Genomic DNA, 16,117 nt, shown 5'->3' with positions numbered 1-16,117 from the left:
TCGGCATCCTCGAGGCAGATCTCCGAAAGAGGAAATACAAGGCATAGAAGATTATCATTAGCCAACGTTCTATTGCAAAAAGCATAGTCAACTGGCAAAGGGCACAAAGCAAAATTCAAAGATCAAAACTTATGCCTCCCCGCGGCCTCTAGATGCTCACAGTGCTCTTGTGCTTGCTCGAGCTCGGCAACAGTTTCGGACCTCAACCTCCCAAGTTGTACCACCTCCTCCTCCAGTTTCCTGCAGATCACATTCCGGTTTTGCACCGACAACTCCAACGTGCCAACTTCATTGCAGAGGAGACCCTACTCTCCCTTGTAGAGCATAGCACGGGCCCACATGTCTTAGATGACCTCCTGCTCCGTCGCCACGGCAATTTCCAGGGCCTTCCTCAGCTTCTGGGCCTCCTCGTCCGCCCTACACGTGGCTTCTTGGGCCTCATCATGCACGCGTTGGCCGTCACTAAGTGTCAGCTAGAGCCGTGCGGCTTCCTCGGAGGTTGCAGGGTAATACACATAAGGAGCCAAAAAGAAGCACCAAGGATAGGGGACACAAAGAAGAACGTGTGCAAGGCGACTTATGAATGGCGTTGGCACGAACGCTCTAGGTTCTCATTGACCTGGTGCTGGCCCTCAAGTTGCTTCCGCAACTCAGCATTCTCAGAGGCGAGCTCACAGTTCCGGCCCGCGAATTCCCGTGAATCAAGCACATATAGAAGTAACATATCCGGGGGCTGAGAGAAAGATCACAGAGGATAACAAGACCTAAGCCCGATTTCCAGCATCAACCGTACCTAGTCTCGGGGGCCACTACTACCACAAAGCGACATTTTCAACAAAGTAAAGAAAATGGGCAAGGGTAAGAGCGTCTTACCGTGAGACCTGGCACCAACATGAGGAGCCTTCGGATAGAGGAGCAGAACACCTTCATGTCCACGAATGGCTCGTCCATGGCGGCCTTGGTCTTCTCTGGCACATTCGAATCCAGCTCACTCCCTTTTGGGAAAGAGGATGGTAGAGACACCACATCAGAGTTTGTCTCTACCCTCCTCTTCTTCCTCCGCCTCTCGCCCTGCATGTCGGCATCGAACATCGAGGCATCAATGATGAGCTCCACCAAAGACGCTAGGGCGGCAGGCCGAGCAGCAGGCCTCGCCCCTGCCACCACCACGGGTGACACCGAGGCGTCAAACCGCCAAGCCCGGGCTCTTCCGCGCTGATCTTAGCCAGGTGCATCATCCACGTGTAGCTCGGTGCCTACCCCACTCGCAGCAGGATAGGCCGAGACCAGGACCTCTGGGGTTGATGCTGCTACCTCTTGAGCACTGCGTTGGTTTTCCCTTGAAGAGGAAAGGGTGATGCAGCAAAGTAGCGTAAGTATTTCCCTCAGTTTTTGAGAACCAAGGTATCAATCCAGTAGGAGGCTACGCGCGAGTCCCTCGCACCTGCACAATACAAATAAATCCTCGCAACCAACGCGATAAGGGGTTGTCAATCCCTTCACGGTCACTTACGAGAGTGAGATCTGATAGATATGATAGGATAATATTTTTGGTATTTTTGTGATAAAGATGCAAAGTAAAATGAAAGCAAAGTAAAAAAGCAAAGGAAATAACAAAGTGTTGGAAGATTAATATGATGAAGATAGACCCGGGGGCAATAGATTTCACTAGTGGCTTCTCTCAAGAGCATAAGTATTTTACGGTGGGTGAACGAATTACTGTTGAGCAATTGACAGAATTAAGCATAGTTATGAGGATATCTAGGTATGATCATGTATATACGCATCACGTCTGAGACAACTAGACCGACTCCTGCCTGCATCTACTACTATTACTCCACTCATCGACCGCTATCCAGCATGCATCTAGAGTATTAAGTTCATGAAAACAGAGTAACGCCTTAAGCAAGATGACATGATGTAGAGGGATATGAAGGAAATATGCCCTAGAGGCAATAATAAAGTATTATTTATTTCCTTGTATCATGATAAATGTTTATTATTCGTGCAAGAATTGTATTAACCGGAAACATAATACATGTGTGAATATATAGACAAACAGAGTGTCACTAGTATGCCTCTACTTGACTAGCTCGTTAATCAAAGATGGTTATGTTTCCTAGCCATAGACATAAGTTGTCATTTGATTAACGAGATCACCTCATTAGGAGAATGACGTGATTGACTTGACCCATTCCGTTAGCTTAGCACTCGATCGTTTAGTATGTTGCTATTGCTTTCTTCATGACTTATACATGTTCCTATGACTATGAGATTATGCAACTCCCGTTTACCGGAGGAACACTTTGTGTGCTACCAAATGTCACAACGTAAATGGGTGATTATAAAGGTGCTCTACAGGTGTCTCCAAAGGTACTTGTTGGGTTGGCGTATTTCGAGATTAGGATTTGTCACTCCAATTGTCGGAGAGGTATCTCTGGGCCCACTCGGTAATGCACATCACTATAAGCCTTGCAAGCATTGTGACTAATGAGTTAGTTGCGGGATGATGTGTTACGGAACGAGTAAAGAGACTTGCCGGTAACGAGATTGAACTAGGTATCGAGATACCGACGATCAAATCTCGGGCAAGTAACATACCGGTGACAAAGGGAACAACGTATGTTGTTATGCGGTCTGACCGATAAAGATCTTCGTAGAATATGTGGGATCCAATATGGGCATCCAGGTCCCGCTATTGGTTATTGACCGGAGACGTGTCTCGGTCATGTCTACATAGTTCTCGAACCCGTAGGGTCCGCACGCTTAACGTTACGATGACAGTTTTATTGAGTTTTGATGTACCGAAGGAGTTCGGAGTCCCGGATGAGATCGGGGATATGATGAGGAGTCTCTAAATGGTCGAGACGTAAAAATCAATATATTGGACGACTATATTCGGACTTCAGAAAGGTTCCGAGTGATTCGGGTATTTTTCGGAGTACCGGAGAGTTACGGGAATTCGTATTGGGCCTTAATGGGCCATACGGGAAAGGAGAGAAAGGCCTCAAAAGGTGGCCGCACCCCTCCCCATGGTCTGGTCCGAATTGGACTAGGGAAGGGGGGTGCACCCTTCCTTCTTTCTCCTTCCCCCTTCCCTTCTCCTACTCCCACAAGGAAAGGAGGAGTCCTACTCCCGGTGGGAGTAGGACTCCCCCCTATGGCGCGCCTCTCCCCTTGGCCGGCTGCCTCCCCCTTGCTCCTTTATATACGGGGGCAGGGGGGCACCCCAGAGACACAACAATTGATCCTTGAGATCTCTTAGCCGTGTGCGGTGCCCCCCTCCACCATATTACACCTCGATAATACCGTTGCGGAGCTTAGGCGAAGCCCTGCGTCAGTGGAACATCATCGTCGTCACCACGCCGTCGTGCTGACGAAACTCTCCCTCAACACTCGGCTGGATCGGAGTTCGAGGAACGTCATCGAGCTGAACGTGTGTAGAACTCGGAGGTGCCGTGCGTTCGGTACTTGATCGGTCGGATCGTGAAGACGTACGACTACATCCACCGCGTTGTGATAACGCTTCCGCTGTCGGTCTACGAGGGTACGTGGACAACACTCTTCCCTCGCATTGCTATGCATCACCATGATCTTGCGTGTGCGTAGGAATTTTTTTGAAATTACTACGTTCCCCAACAGTGGCATCCGAGCCTAGTTTTATGCGTTGATGCTATGCACGAGTAGAACACAAGTGAGTTGTGGGCGATATAAGTCATACTGCTTACCAGCATGTCATACTTTGGTTCAGCGGTATTGTGAGATGAAGCGGCCCGGACCGACATTACGCGTACGCTTACGCGAGACTGGTTTCACCGTTGCGAGCACTCGTTGCTTAAAGGTGATTGGCGGGTGTCTGTCTCTCTCATTTTAGTTGAACCGAGTGTGGCTACGCCCGGTCCTTGCGAAGGTTAAAACAGCACCAACTTGACAAACTATCGTTGTGGTTTTGATGCGTAGGTAAGAACGGTTCTTGCTAAGCCCGTAGCAGCCACGTAAAACTTGCAACAACAAAGTAGAGGACGTCTAACTTGTTTTTGCAGGGCATGTTGTGATGTGATATGGTCAAGACATGATGTGATATAATTTGTTGTTTGAGATGATCATGTTTTGTAACCGAGTTATCGGCAACTGGCAGGAGCCATATGGTTGTCGTTTTATTGTATGCAATGCAATCGCCATGTAATGCTTTACTTTATCACTAAGCGGTAGCGATAGTCGTAGAAGCATAAGATTGACGAGACGACAACGATGCTACGATGAAGATCAAGGTGTCGCGCCGGTGACGATGGTGATCATGACGCTGCTTCGGAGATGGAGATCACAAGCACGGTGCTTTGGAGATGGAGATCACAAGCACAAGATGATGATGGCCATATCATATCACTTATATTGATTGCATGTGATGTTAATCCTTTATGCATCTTATCTTGCTTTGTTTGACGGTAGCATTATAAGATGATCCTTCACTAAATTATCAAAGTATAAGTGTTCTCCCTGAGTATGCACCGTTGCGAAAGTTCTTCGTGCTGAGACACCACGTGATGATCGGGTGTGATAGGCTCTACATTCAAATACAACGGGTGCAAAACAGTTGCACACGCGGAATACTCAGGTTAAACTTGACGAGCCTAGCATATAACAGATATGGCCTCGGAACACAGAGACCGAAAGGTCGAGCGTGAATCATATAGTAGATATGATCAACATAGTGATGTTCACCATTGAAACTACTCCATCTCACGTGATGATCAGACATGGTTTAGTTGATATGGATCACGTGATCACTTAGAGGATTAGACGGATGTCTATCTAAGTGGAAGTTCTTAAGTAATATGATTAATTGAACTTAAATTTATCTTGAACTTAGTCCTGATAGTATTTTGCAAATTATGTTTTAGATCAATAGCTCGCGTTGTTGCTTCCCTGTGTTTATTTTTGATATGTTCCTAGAGAAAAAATTATGTTGAAAGATGTTAGTAGCAAAGATGCGGATTGGATCCGTGATCTGAGGATTATCCTCATTGCTGCACAGAAAAATTATGTCCTTGATGCACCGCTAGGTGACAGACCTATTGCAGGAGCAGATGCAGACGTTATGAACGTTTGGCTAGCTCAATATGATGACTACTTGATAGTTTAGTGCACCATGCTTAACGGCTTAGAATCGGGACTTCAAAGACGTTTTGAACGTCATGGACCATATGAGATGTTCCAGGAGTTGAAGTTAATATTTCAAGCAAATACCCGAGTTGAGAGATATGAAGTCTCCAACAAGTTCTATAGCTAAAATATGGAGGAGAATCGCTCAACTAGTGAGCATGTGCTCAGATTGTCTGGGTACTACAATCGCTTGAATCAAGTGGGAGTTAATCTTCCAGATAAAATAGTGATTGACAGAATTCTCTAGTCACCATCACCAAGTTAGTAGAACTTCGTGATGAACTATAGTATGTAAGGGATGACGAAAGTAATTCCCGAGCTCTTCGCGATGCTGAAATCGACGAAGGTAGAAATCAAGAAAGAGCATCAAGTGTTGATGGTTAACAAGACCACTAGTTTCAAGAAAAGGGCAAAGGGATAGAAGGGGAACTTCAAGAAGAACGGCAAGCAAGTTGCTGCTCAAGTGAAGAAGCCTAAGTCTGGTTCTAAGCCTGAGACTAAGTACTTCTACTGCAAAGGGACTGGTCACTGGAAGCGGAACTACCCCAACTATTTGGTGGATAAGAAGGATGGCAAAGTGAACAAAGGTATATTGGATATACATGTTATTGATGTGTACTTTACTAGTGTTTATAGCAATCCCTCGGTATTTGATACTGGTTCAGTTGCTAAGAGTAGTAACTCGAAACGGGAGTTGTAGAATAAACAGAGACTAGTAAAAGGCGAGGTGACGATGTTTGTTGGAAGTAGTTCCAAGATTGATATGATCATCATCGCACACTCCCTATACTTTCGGGATTAGTGTTGAAACTAAATAAGTGTTATTTGGTGTTTGCGTTGAGCATGGATATGGTTTGATCATGTTTATTGCAATACGGTTATTCATTTAAATTAGAGAACAATTGTTGTTCTGTTTACATGAATAAAAACCTTCTATGGTCATACACACCAACGAAAATGGTTTGTTGGATCTCGATCGTAGTGATACACATATTCATAATATTGAAGCCAAAAGATGCAAAGTTAATAATGATAGTGCAACTTATTTGTGGCACTGCCGTTTAGGTCATATTGGTGTAAAGCACATGAAGAAACTCCATACTGATGGGATTTTGGAATCACTTGATTATGAATCACTTGATGCTTGTGAACCGTGCCTCATGGGCAAGATGACTAAAACGCCGTTCTCCGGAACTATGGAGAGAGCAACAGATTTGTTGGAAATCATACATACAGATGTATGTGGTCCGATGAATATTGAGGCTCGTAGCAGGTATCATTATTTTCTGACCTTCACAGATGATTTGAGCAGATATGGGTATATCTTCTTAATGAAACAGAAGTCTGAAACATTTGAAAAGTTCCTATAATTTCAGAGTGAAGCGGAAAATCATCGTAACAAGAAAATAAAGTTTCTACGATCTGATCGTGGAGAAGAGTATTTGAGTTACGAGTTTGGCCTTCAGTAAAAACAATGTGAAATAGTTTCACTGCTCACGCCACCTGGAACACCACGGTGTAATGGTGTGTCTGAATGTCGTAATCGTACTTTATTAGATGTGGTGCGATATATGATGTATCTTACCGATCTACCACTATCGTTTTGGGGTTATGCATTAGAGACAGCTGCATTCACGTTAAATAGGGCACCATCAAAATCCGTTGAGACGATGCCTTATGAACTGTGGTTTGGCAAGAAACCAAAGTTGTCGTTTCTTAAAATTTTGGGGTTGCGATGCTTATGTGAAAAAGTTTCATCCTGATAAGCTCAAACCCGAATCGGAGAAATGTGTCTTCATAGGATACCCAAAGGAGACAGTTGGGTACACCTTCTATCACAGATCCGAAGGCAAGACATTCGTTGCTAAGTATGGATCCTTTCTAGAGAAAGAGTTTCTCTCGAAAGAAGTGCGTGGGAGGAAAGTAGAACTTGATGAGGTAACTGTACCTGCTCCCTTATTGGAAAGTAGTTCATCACAGAAATCTGTTCCTGTGACTCCTACACCAATTAGTGAGGAAGTTAATGATGATGATCATGTAACTTCAGATCAAGTTACTACCAAACCTCATAGGTAAACCAGAGTAAGATCCGCACCAGAGTGGTACGGTAATCCTATTCTGGAGGTTATGTTACTAGACCATGACGAACCTACGAACTATGAAGAAGCGATGGTGAGCCCAGATTCCGCAAAATGGCTTGAGGCCATGAAATCTGAGATGACATCCATGTATGAGAACAAAGTGTGGACTTTGGTTGACTTGCCCGATGATCGGCAAGCAATTGAGAATAAATGGATCGTCAAGAGGAAGACGGACGCTGATAGTAGTGTTACTATCTACAAAGCTAGAATTGTCACAAAAAGGTTTTTCGACAAGTTCAAGGTGTTGACTACGATGAGAGTTTCTCACTCGTATCTATGCTTAAGTCTGTCTGAATCATGTTGGCAATTGCCGCATTTTATGAAATGTGACAAATGGATAAACAAAACTGCATTCCTTAATGTATTTATTAAAGAAGAGTTGTATATGATGCAACCAGAAGGTTTTGTCAATCCTAAAGGTGCTAACAAAATATGCAAGCTCCAGCGATCCATCTATGGACTGGTGCAAGCATCTCGGAGTTGGAATATACACTTTGATAAGTTGATCAAAGGATATAGTGTTATACAGACTTGCGGTGAAGCCTGTATTTACAAGAAAGTGAGTGGGAGCACTACAACATTTCTGATAAGTATATGTGAATGACATATTGTTGATCGGAAATAATGTATAATTATTTTGCAAAGCATAAAGGAGTGTTTGAAAGGAGTTTTTCAAAGAAAGACCTCGGTGAAGCTGCTTACAAATTGAGCATCAAGATCTATAGAGATAGATCAAGACGCTTGATAAGTTTTTTCAATGAGTACATACCTTAACAAGATTTTGAAGTAGTTCAAAATAGAACAGTCAAAGAAAAGAGTTTCTTGCCTGTGTTACATGGTGTGAAATTGAGTAAGACTCAAAGCCCGACCACGGCAGAAGATAGAAAGAGAATGAAAGTCATTCCCTATGCCTTGGCCATAGGTTTTATAAAGTATGCCATGCTGTGTACCAGATCTATTGTATACCCTACACTGATTTTGGCAAGGGAGTACAATAGTGATCTAGGAGTAGATCACTGGACAGCGGTCAAAGTTATCCTTAGTGGAATAAGGAAATGTTTCTCGATTATGGAAGTGACAAAAGGTTCATCGTAAAGGGTTATGTCGATGCAAGTTTTGACACTAAATCTAGATGACTCTAAGTCTCGGTCTAGATACATATTGAAAGTGGGAGAAATTAGCTAGAGTAGCTTCGTGCAGAGCATTGTAGACATAGAAATTTGCAAAATACTTACGGATCAGAATGTGACAGACCCGTTGACTAAAATTATCTCACAATCAAAACATGATCACACCTTAGTACTCTTTGGGTGTTAATCACATAGCGATGTGAACTAGATTATTGACTCTAGTAAACCCTTTGAGTGTTGGTCACATAGAGATGTGAACTATGGGTGTTAATCACATGGTGATGTGAATTATTGATGTTAAATCACATGGCGATGTGAACTAGATTATTGACTCTAGTGCAAGTGGGAGACTGAAGGAAATATGCCCTAGAGGCAATAATAAAGTATTATTTATTTCCTTGTATCATGATAAATGTTTATTCTTCGTGCTAGAATTGTATTAACCGGAAACATAATACATGTGTGAATATATAGACAAACAGAGTGTCACTAGTATGCCTCTACTTGACTAGCTCGTTAATCAAAGATGGTTATGTTTCCTAGCCATAGACATAAGTTGTCATTTGATTAACGAGATCACCTCATTAGGAGAATGACATGATTGACTTGACCCATTCCGTTAGCTTAGCACTCGATCGTTTAGTATGTTGCTATTGCTTTCTTCATGACTTATACATGTTCCTATGACTATGAGATTATGCAACTCCCGTTTACCGGAGGAACACTTTGTGTGCTACCAAACGTCACAACGTAAATGGGTGATTATAAAGGTGCTCTACAGGTGTCTCCAAAGGTACTTGTTGGGTTGGCGTATTTCGAGATTAGGATTTGTCACTCCAATTGTCGGAGAGGTATCTCTGGGCCCACTCGGTAATGCACATCACTATAAGCCTTGCAAGCATTGTGACTAATGAGTTAGTTGCGGGATGATGTGTTACGGAACGAGTAAAGAGACTTGCCGGTAACGAGATTGAACTAGGTATCGAGATACCGACGATCAAATCTCGGGCAAGTAACATACCGGTGACAAAGGGAACAACGTATGTTGTTATGCGGTCTGACCGATAAAGATCTTCGTAGAATATGTGGGAGCCAATATGGGCATCCAGGTCCCGCTATTGGTTATTGACCGGAGACGTGTCTCGGTCATGTCTACATAGTTCTCGAACCCGTAGGGTCCGCACGCTTAACGTTACGATGACAGTTTTATTGAGTTTTGATGTACCGAAGGAGTTCGGAGTCCCGGATGAGATCGGGGATATGACGAGGAGTCTCGAAATGGTCGAGACGTAAAAATCGATATATTGGACGACTATATTCGGACTTCGGAAAGGTTCCGAGTGATTCGGGTATTTTTCAGAGTACCGGAGGGTTACGGGAATTCGTATTGGGCCTTAATGGGCCATACGGGAAAGGAGAGAAAGGCCTCAAAAGGTGGCCGCACCCCTCCCCATGGTCTGGTCCGAATTGGACTAGGGAAGGGGGCGCACCCTTCCTTCTTTCTCCTTCCCCCTTCCCTTCTCCTACTCCCACAAGGAAATGAGGAGTCCTACTCCCGGTGGGAGTAGGACTCCCCCCTATGGCGCGCCTCTCCCCTTGGCCGGCTGCCTCCCCCTTGCTCCTTTATATACGGGGGCAGGGGGGCACCCCAGAGACACAACAATTGATCCTTGAGATCTCTTAGCCGTGTGCGGTGCCCCCTTCCACCATATTACACCTCGATAATACCGTTGTGGAGCTTAGGCGAAGCCCTGCGTCGGTGGAACATCATCATCGTCACCACGCCGTCGTGCTGACGAAACTCTCCCTCAACACTCGGCTGGATCGGAGTTCGAGGGATGTCATCGAGCTGAACGTGTGTAGAACTCGGAGGTGCCGTGCGTTCGGTACCTGATCGGTCGGATCATGAAGACGTACGACTACATCAACCGCGTTGATAACGCTTCCGCTGTCGGTCTACGAGGGTACGTGGACAACACTCTCCCCTCTCGTTGCTATGCATCACCATGATCTTGCGTGTGCGTAGGAATTTTTTTGAAATTACTACGTTCCCCAATAGGATAAATTCATGCAATATGATAAAAAACCCATCTTGTTATCCTCGATGGCAACAATACAATACATGGCTTGCTGCCCCTACTGTCACTGGGAAAGGACACCGCAAGATTGAACCCAAAGCTAAGCACTTCTCCCATTGCAAGAAAGATCAATCTAGTAGGCCAAACCAAACTGATAATTCGAAGAGACTTGCAAAGATAACCAATCATACATAAAAGAATTCAGAGAAGATTCAAATATTGTTCATAGATAATCTTGATCATAAACCCACAATTCATCGGTCTCAACAAACACACCGCAAAAAGAAGATTACATTGAATAGATCTCCACGAGAGAGGGGGAGAACATTGTATTGAGACCCAAAAAGAGAGAAGAAGCCATCTAGCTAGTAACTATGGACCCGAAGGTCTGAGGTAAACTACTCACACTTCATTGGAGAGGCTATGGCGTTGATGTAGAAGCCCTCCGTGATGGATGCCCTCTCCGGCGGAGCTTCGAAACAGGCCCCAAGATGGGATCTCGTGGGCATAGAAGGTTGCGGCGGTGGAATTAGGTTTTCTGCTCCATATCTGATCGTTTGGGGGGACGTAGGTATATATAGTAGGAAGAAGTACGTCGGTGGAGCAATGTGGGGCCCACGAGGGTGGAGGGCGCGCCCTGGGGGGGTGGGCGCGCCGCCTACCTCGTGGCCTCCTGGAAGCTTCTCTTACGTAGGGTCCAAGTCTCCTGGATCATGTTCGTTCAAAAAATCACGCTCCCGAAGGTTCCATTCCTTTTGGACTCCGTTTGATATTCTTTTTCTGCGAAACTCTGAAATAGGCAAAAAATAGCAATTCTGGGCTGGGCCTCCGGTTAATAGGTTAGTCCCAAAAATAATATAAAAGTGGATAATAAAGCCCAATATTGTCCAAAACAGTAGATAATATAGCATGGAGCAGTCAAAAATTATAGATACGTTGGAGACGTATCAAGCATCCCCAAGCTTAATTCCTGCTCTTCCTCGAGTAGGTAAATGATAAAAAAGATAATTTTTGGTGTGGAGTGCTACTTGGCATAATTTTAATGTAATTCTTCTTAATTGTGGTATGAATATTCAGATCCAAAAGATTCAAGATAAAAGTTCATATTGACATAAAAATAATAATACTTCAAGCATACTAACTAAGCAATTATGTCCTCTCAAAATAACATGACCAACGAAAGTTCATCCCTACAAAATCATATAGTTTAGTCATTCTCCATTTTCGTCACACAAGAATGCTCTCATCATGCACAACCCCGATGACAAGCCAAGCAATTGTTTCATACTTTAGTAATCTCAAACCTATAAACTTTCACGCAATATATGAGCGCGAGCCATGGACATAGCACCATGGGTGGAATAGAATATGATGATGGGGGTTATGTGGAGAAGACAAAAAAAAAGGAGAAAGTCTCACGTCAACGAGGCTAATCAATGAGCTATGGAGATGCCCATCGATTGATGTTAATGCAAGGAGTAGGGATTGCCATGCAACGGATGCACTAGAGCTATAAATGTATGAAAGCTCAACAAAAGAAACTAAGTGGGTGTGCATCCAACTTGCTTGCTCACGAAGACCTAGGGCACTTGAGGAGGCCCATTGTTGGAATATACAAGCCAAGTTCTATAATGAAAAATTCCCACTAGTATATGAAAGTGACAAAACAAGAGACTCTCTATCATGAAGATTATGGTGCTACTTTGAAGCACAAGTGTGGCAAAGGATAGTAGCATTGTCCCTTCTCTCTTTTTCTCTTTTTTTGGGCCTTCTCTTTTTTTATCGCCTTTCTCTCTTTTTTTATATTCCTCACTTGGGACAATGCTCTAGAAAATGATGATCATCACACTTCTATTTATTTACAACTCAATGATTACAACTCGATACTAGAACAAAGTATGACTCTATATGAATGCCTCCGGCGGTGTACCGGGATATGCAATGAACCAAGAGTGACATGTATGAAAGAATTATGAACGGTGGCTTTGCCACAAATACTATGTCAACTACATGATCATGCTAAGAAATATGACAATGATGAATGTGTCATGACAAACGGAATGGTGGAAAGTTGCATGGCAATATATCTCGGAATGGCTATGGAAATTCCATAATAGGTCGGTATGGTGGCTGTTTTGAGGAAGATATAAGGAGATTTATGTGTGAAAGAGCGTATCATATCACGGGGTTTGGATGCACCGGCGAAGTTTGCACCAACTCTCAACGTGAGAAAGGGCAATGCACGGTACCGAAGAGGCTAGCAATGATGGAAGGGTGAGAGTGCGTATAATCCATGGACTCAACATTAGTCATAAAGAACTCACATACTTATTGCAAAAATCTATAAGTCATCAAAAACCAAGCACTACGCGCATGCTCCTAGGGGGATAGATTGGTAGGAAAAGACCATCGCTCGTCCCCGACCGCCACTCATAAGGAGGACAATCAAAGAACACCTCATGTTTCAAACTTGTTACATAACGTTTACCATACGTGCATGCTACAGGACTTGCAAACTTCAACACAAGCATTTCTCAAATTCACAACTACTCAACTAGCATGACTTTGATATTATTACCTCCATATCTCAAAACAATCATCAAGCATCAAACTTCTCTTAGTATTCAACACACTCATAAGAAAGTTTTTACTAATCTTGAATACCTAGCATATTAGGATTATTTAAGCAAATTACCATGCTATTTAAGACTCTCAAAATAATCTAAGTGAATCATAAGAGATCAATAGTTTCTATAAAACAAATCCACTACCGTGCTCTAAAAGATATAAGTGAAGTACTAGAGCAAAAATATATAACTCAAAAGATATAAGTGAAGCACATAGAGTATTCTAACAAATTCCAAATCATGTATGGCTCTCTCAAAAGGTGTGTACAGAAAGGATGATTGTGGTAAAAAGCAAAGACTCAAATCATACAAGACGCTCCAAGCAAAACACATATCATGTGGTGAATAAAAATATAGCTCCAAGTAAAGTTACCGATGGAAGTAGACGAAAGAGGGGATGCCTTCCGGGGCATCCCCAAGCTTTGGCTTTTTGGTGTCCTTTGATTATCTTGGGGGTACCATGGGCATCCCCAAGCTTAGGCTCTTGCCACTCCTTGTTCCATAATCCATCAAAATCTTTCACCCAAAACTTGAAAACTTCACAACACAAAACTCAACAGAAATCTCGTGAGCTCCGTTAGCGAAAGAAAACAAAAGACCACTTCAAGGTACTGTAATGAACTCATTCTTTATTTATATTGGTGTTAAACCTACTGTATTCCAACTTCTCTATGGTTTATAAACTATTTTACTAGCCATAGATTCATCAAAATAAGCAAACAACACACGAAAAACAGAATCTGTCAAAAACAGAACAGTGTAGTAATCTGTAACTAACGCAAACTTATGGAACTCCAAAAATTCAGCCAAAATAGGAAGACCTAGGAAATTTGTTTATTGATCAGCAGCAATTGGAATCAGTATTTTATCACGTTCTGGTGATTTTTAACAATTGTTTTCGTGAACTGAAAGTTTCTGGAAATTTCTGCAAGATCAAATAACTATCATCCAAGAAGATCCTATAGGTTTAACTTGGCACAAACACTAATTAAAACATAAAAACACATCTAACCAGAGGCTAGATCAAATATTTATTTCTAAATAGAAGCAAAAGCAAAAACACTAAAAATAAAATTGGGTTGCCTCCCAACAAGCGCTATCGTTTAACGCCCCTAGCTAGGCATAAAAGTAAGGATAGATCTAGGTATTGCCATCTTTGGTAGGCAATCCATAAGTGGCTCTCGTGATAGATTCATATGGCAATTTTATTTTCTTTCTAGGGAAGTGTTCCATGCCTTTCTTTAATGGAAATTGGAATCTAATATTCCCTTCCTTCATATCAATAATTGCACCAATCGTTCTAAGGAAAGGTCTACCAAGAATAATAGGACATGAAGGATTGCAATCTATATCAAGAACGATAAAATCTACGGGCACATAATTTCTATTTGCAACAATAATAACATCATTAATCTTCCCATAGGTTTCTTAATAGTGGAATCCGCAAGGTGCAAGTTTAGAGAGCAATCATCAAAATCGCGGAAATCTAGCAAATCACACAAAGTTTTGGGAATAGTGGAAACACTAGCACCCAAATCACATAAAGCATGGAACTCATGATCCTTAATCTTAATTTTAATAGTTGGTTCCCACTCATCATAAAGTTTTCTAGGGATAGAAACTTCCAACTCAAGCTTTTCTTCATAAGATTGCATCAAGGCATCAATGATATGTTTAGTAAACGCTTTATTTTGACTATAAGCATGAGGAGAATTTAGCACGGATTGCAACAAGGAAATACAATCAATCAAAGAGAAATTTTCATAATTAAATTCCTTGAAATACAAAATAGTGGGTTTAACATCTAGGGTTTTGATTTCTTCAATCCCACTTTTATCAATTTTAGCATCAAGATCTAAAAACTCAGAATTTTTGGAACGCCTTCTAGGTAAAGGTGGATCATATTCAGTCCCATCATTATCAAGATTCATATTGCAAAACAAAGATTTAATAGGGGACACATCAATAACTTTTAGATCTTCATATTTATTTTCATAGAAATTTGAAGAACACGCTTTCATAAAGCAATCTTTCTTAGCACGCATCCTAGCGGTTCTTTCTTTGCACTCATCAATGGAAATTCTCATGGCTTTGAGAGACTCATTGATATCATGCTTAGGAGGAATAGATCTAAGCTTTAAAGAATCAACATCAAGAGAAATTCTATCAACGTTCCAAGCCAATTCATCAACTTTAAGCAATTTCTCTTCAAGCAAAGCATTGAAATTCTTTTGCGAATTCATAAACTCTTTAACACTAGTCTCAAATTCAGAAGGCATCTTATCAAAATTTCCATAAGAGTTGTTGTAGGAATTTCCATAATTATTAGAGGAATTACTAGGATAAGGCCTAGGATTAAAGTTTCCTCTATACGCGTTGTTACCAAAATTATTCCTACCAACAAAATTCACATCCATAGATTCATTATTATTCTCAATCAAAGTAGACAAAGGCATATCATTAGGATCAGAAGAAACACTCTTACTAGCAAATAATTTCATAAGTTCATCCATCTTTCCACTCAAAACATTGATTTCTTCTATCGCATGCACTTTCTTATTAGTAGATCTTTCAGCGTGCCATTGAGAATAATTAACCATAATATTATCTAGGAGTTTAGTAGCTTCTCCTAAAGTGATTTCCATAAAAGTGCCTCCCACGGCCGAATCTAAAAGATTTCTAGAAGCAAAATTCAATCCGGCATAAAAGTTTTGTATAATCATCCACAAATTCAGACCATGAGTAGGGCAATTACGTATCATTAATTTCATCCTCTCCCAAGCTTGTGCAACATGTTCATGATCAAGTTGCTTAAAATTCATAATATCGTTTCTAAGAGAGATGATTTTAGTGGGAGGAAAATACTTAGAGATAAAGGCATCTTTGCACTTGTTCCAAGAATCAATACTATTTTTAGGCAAAGACGAAAACCAAGCTTTAGCACGATCTCTAAGCGAAAAAGGAAATAGCTTCAGTTT

Source organism: Aegilops tauschii, chromosome 4 (assembly GCF_002575655.3).
Source record: "Aegilops tauschii subsp. strangulata cultivar AL8/78 chromosome 4, Aet v6.0, whole genome shotgun sequence".
Taxonomy (NCBI): Eukaryota; Viridiplantae; Streptophyta; class Magnoliopsida; order Poales; family Poaceae; genus Aegilops; species Aegilops tauschii.
The sequence above is the reverse complement of the archived record's forward strand: the minus strand, read 5'-3'. Positions refer to the sequence as shown.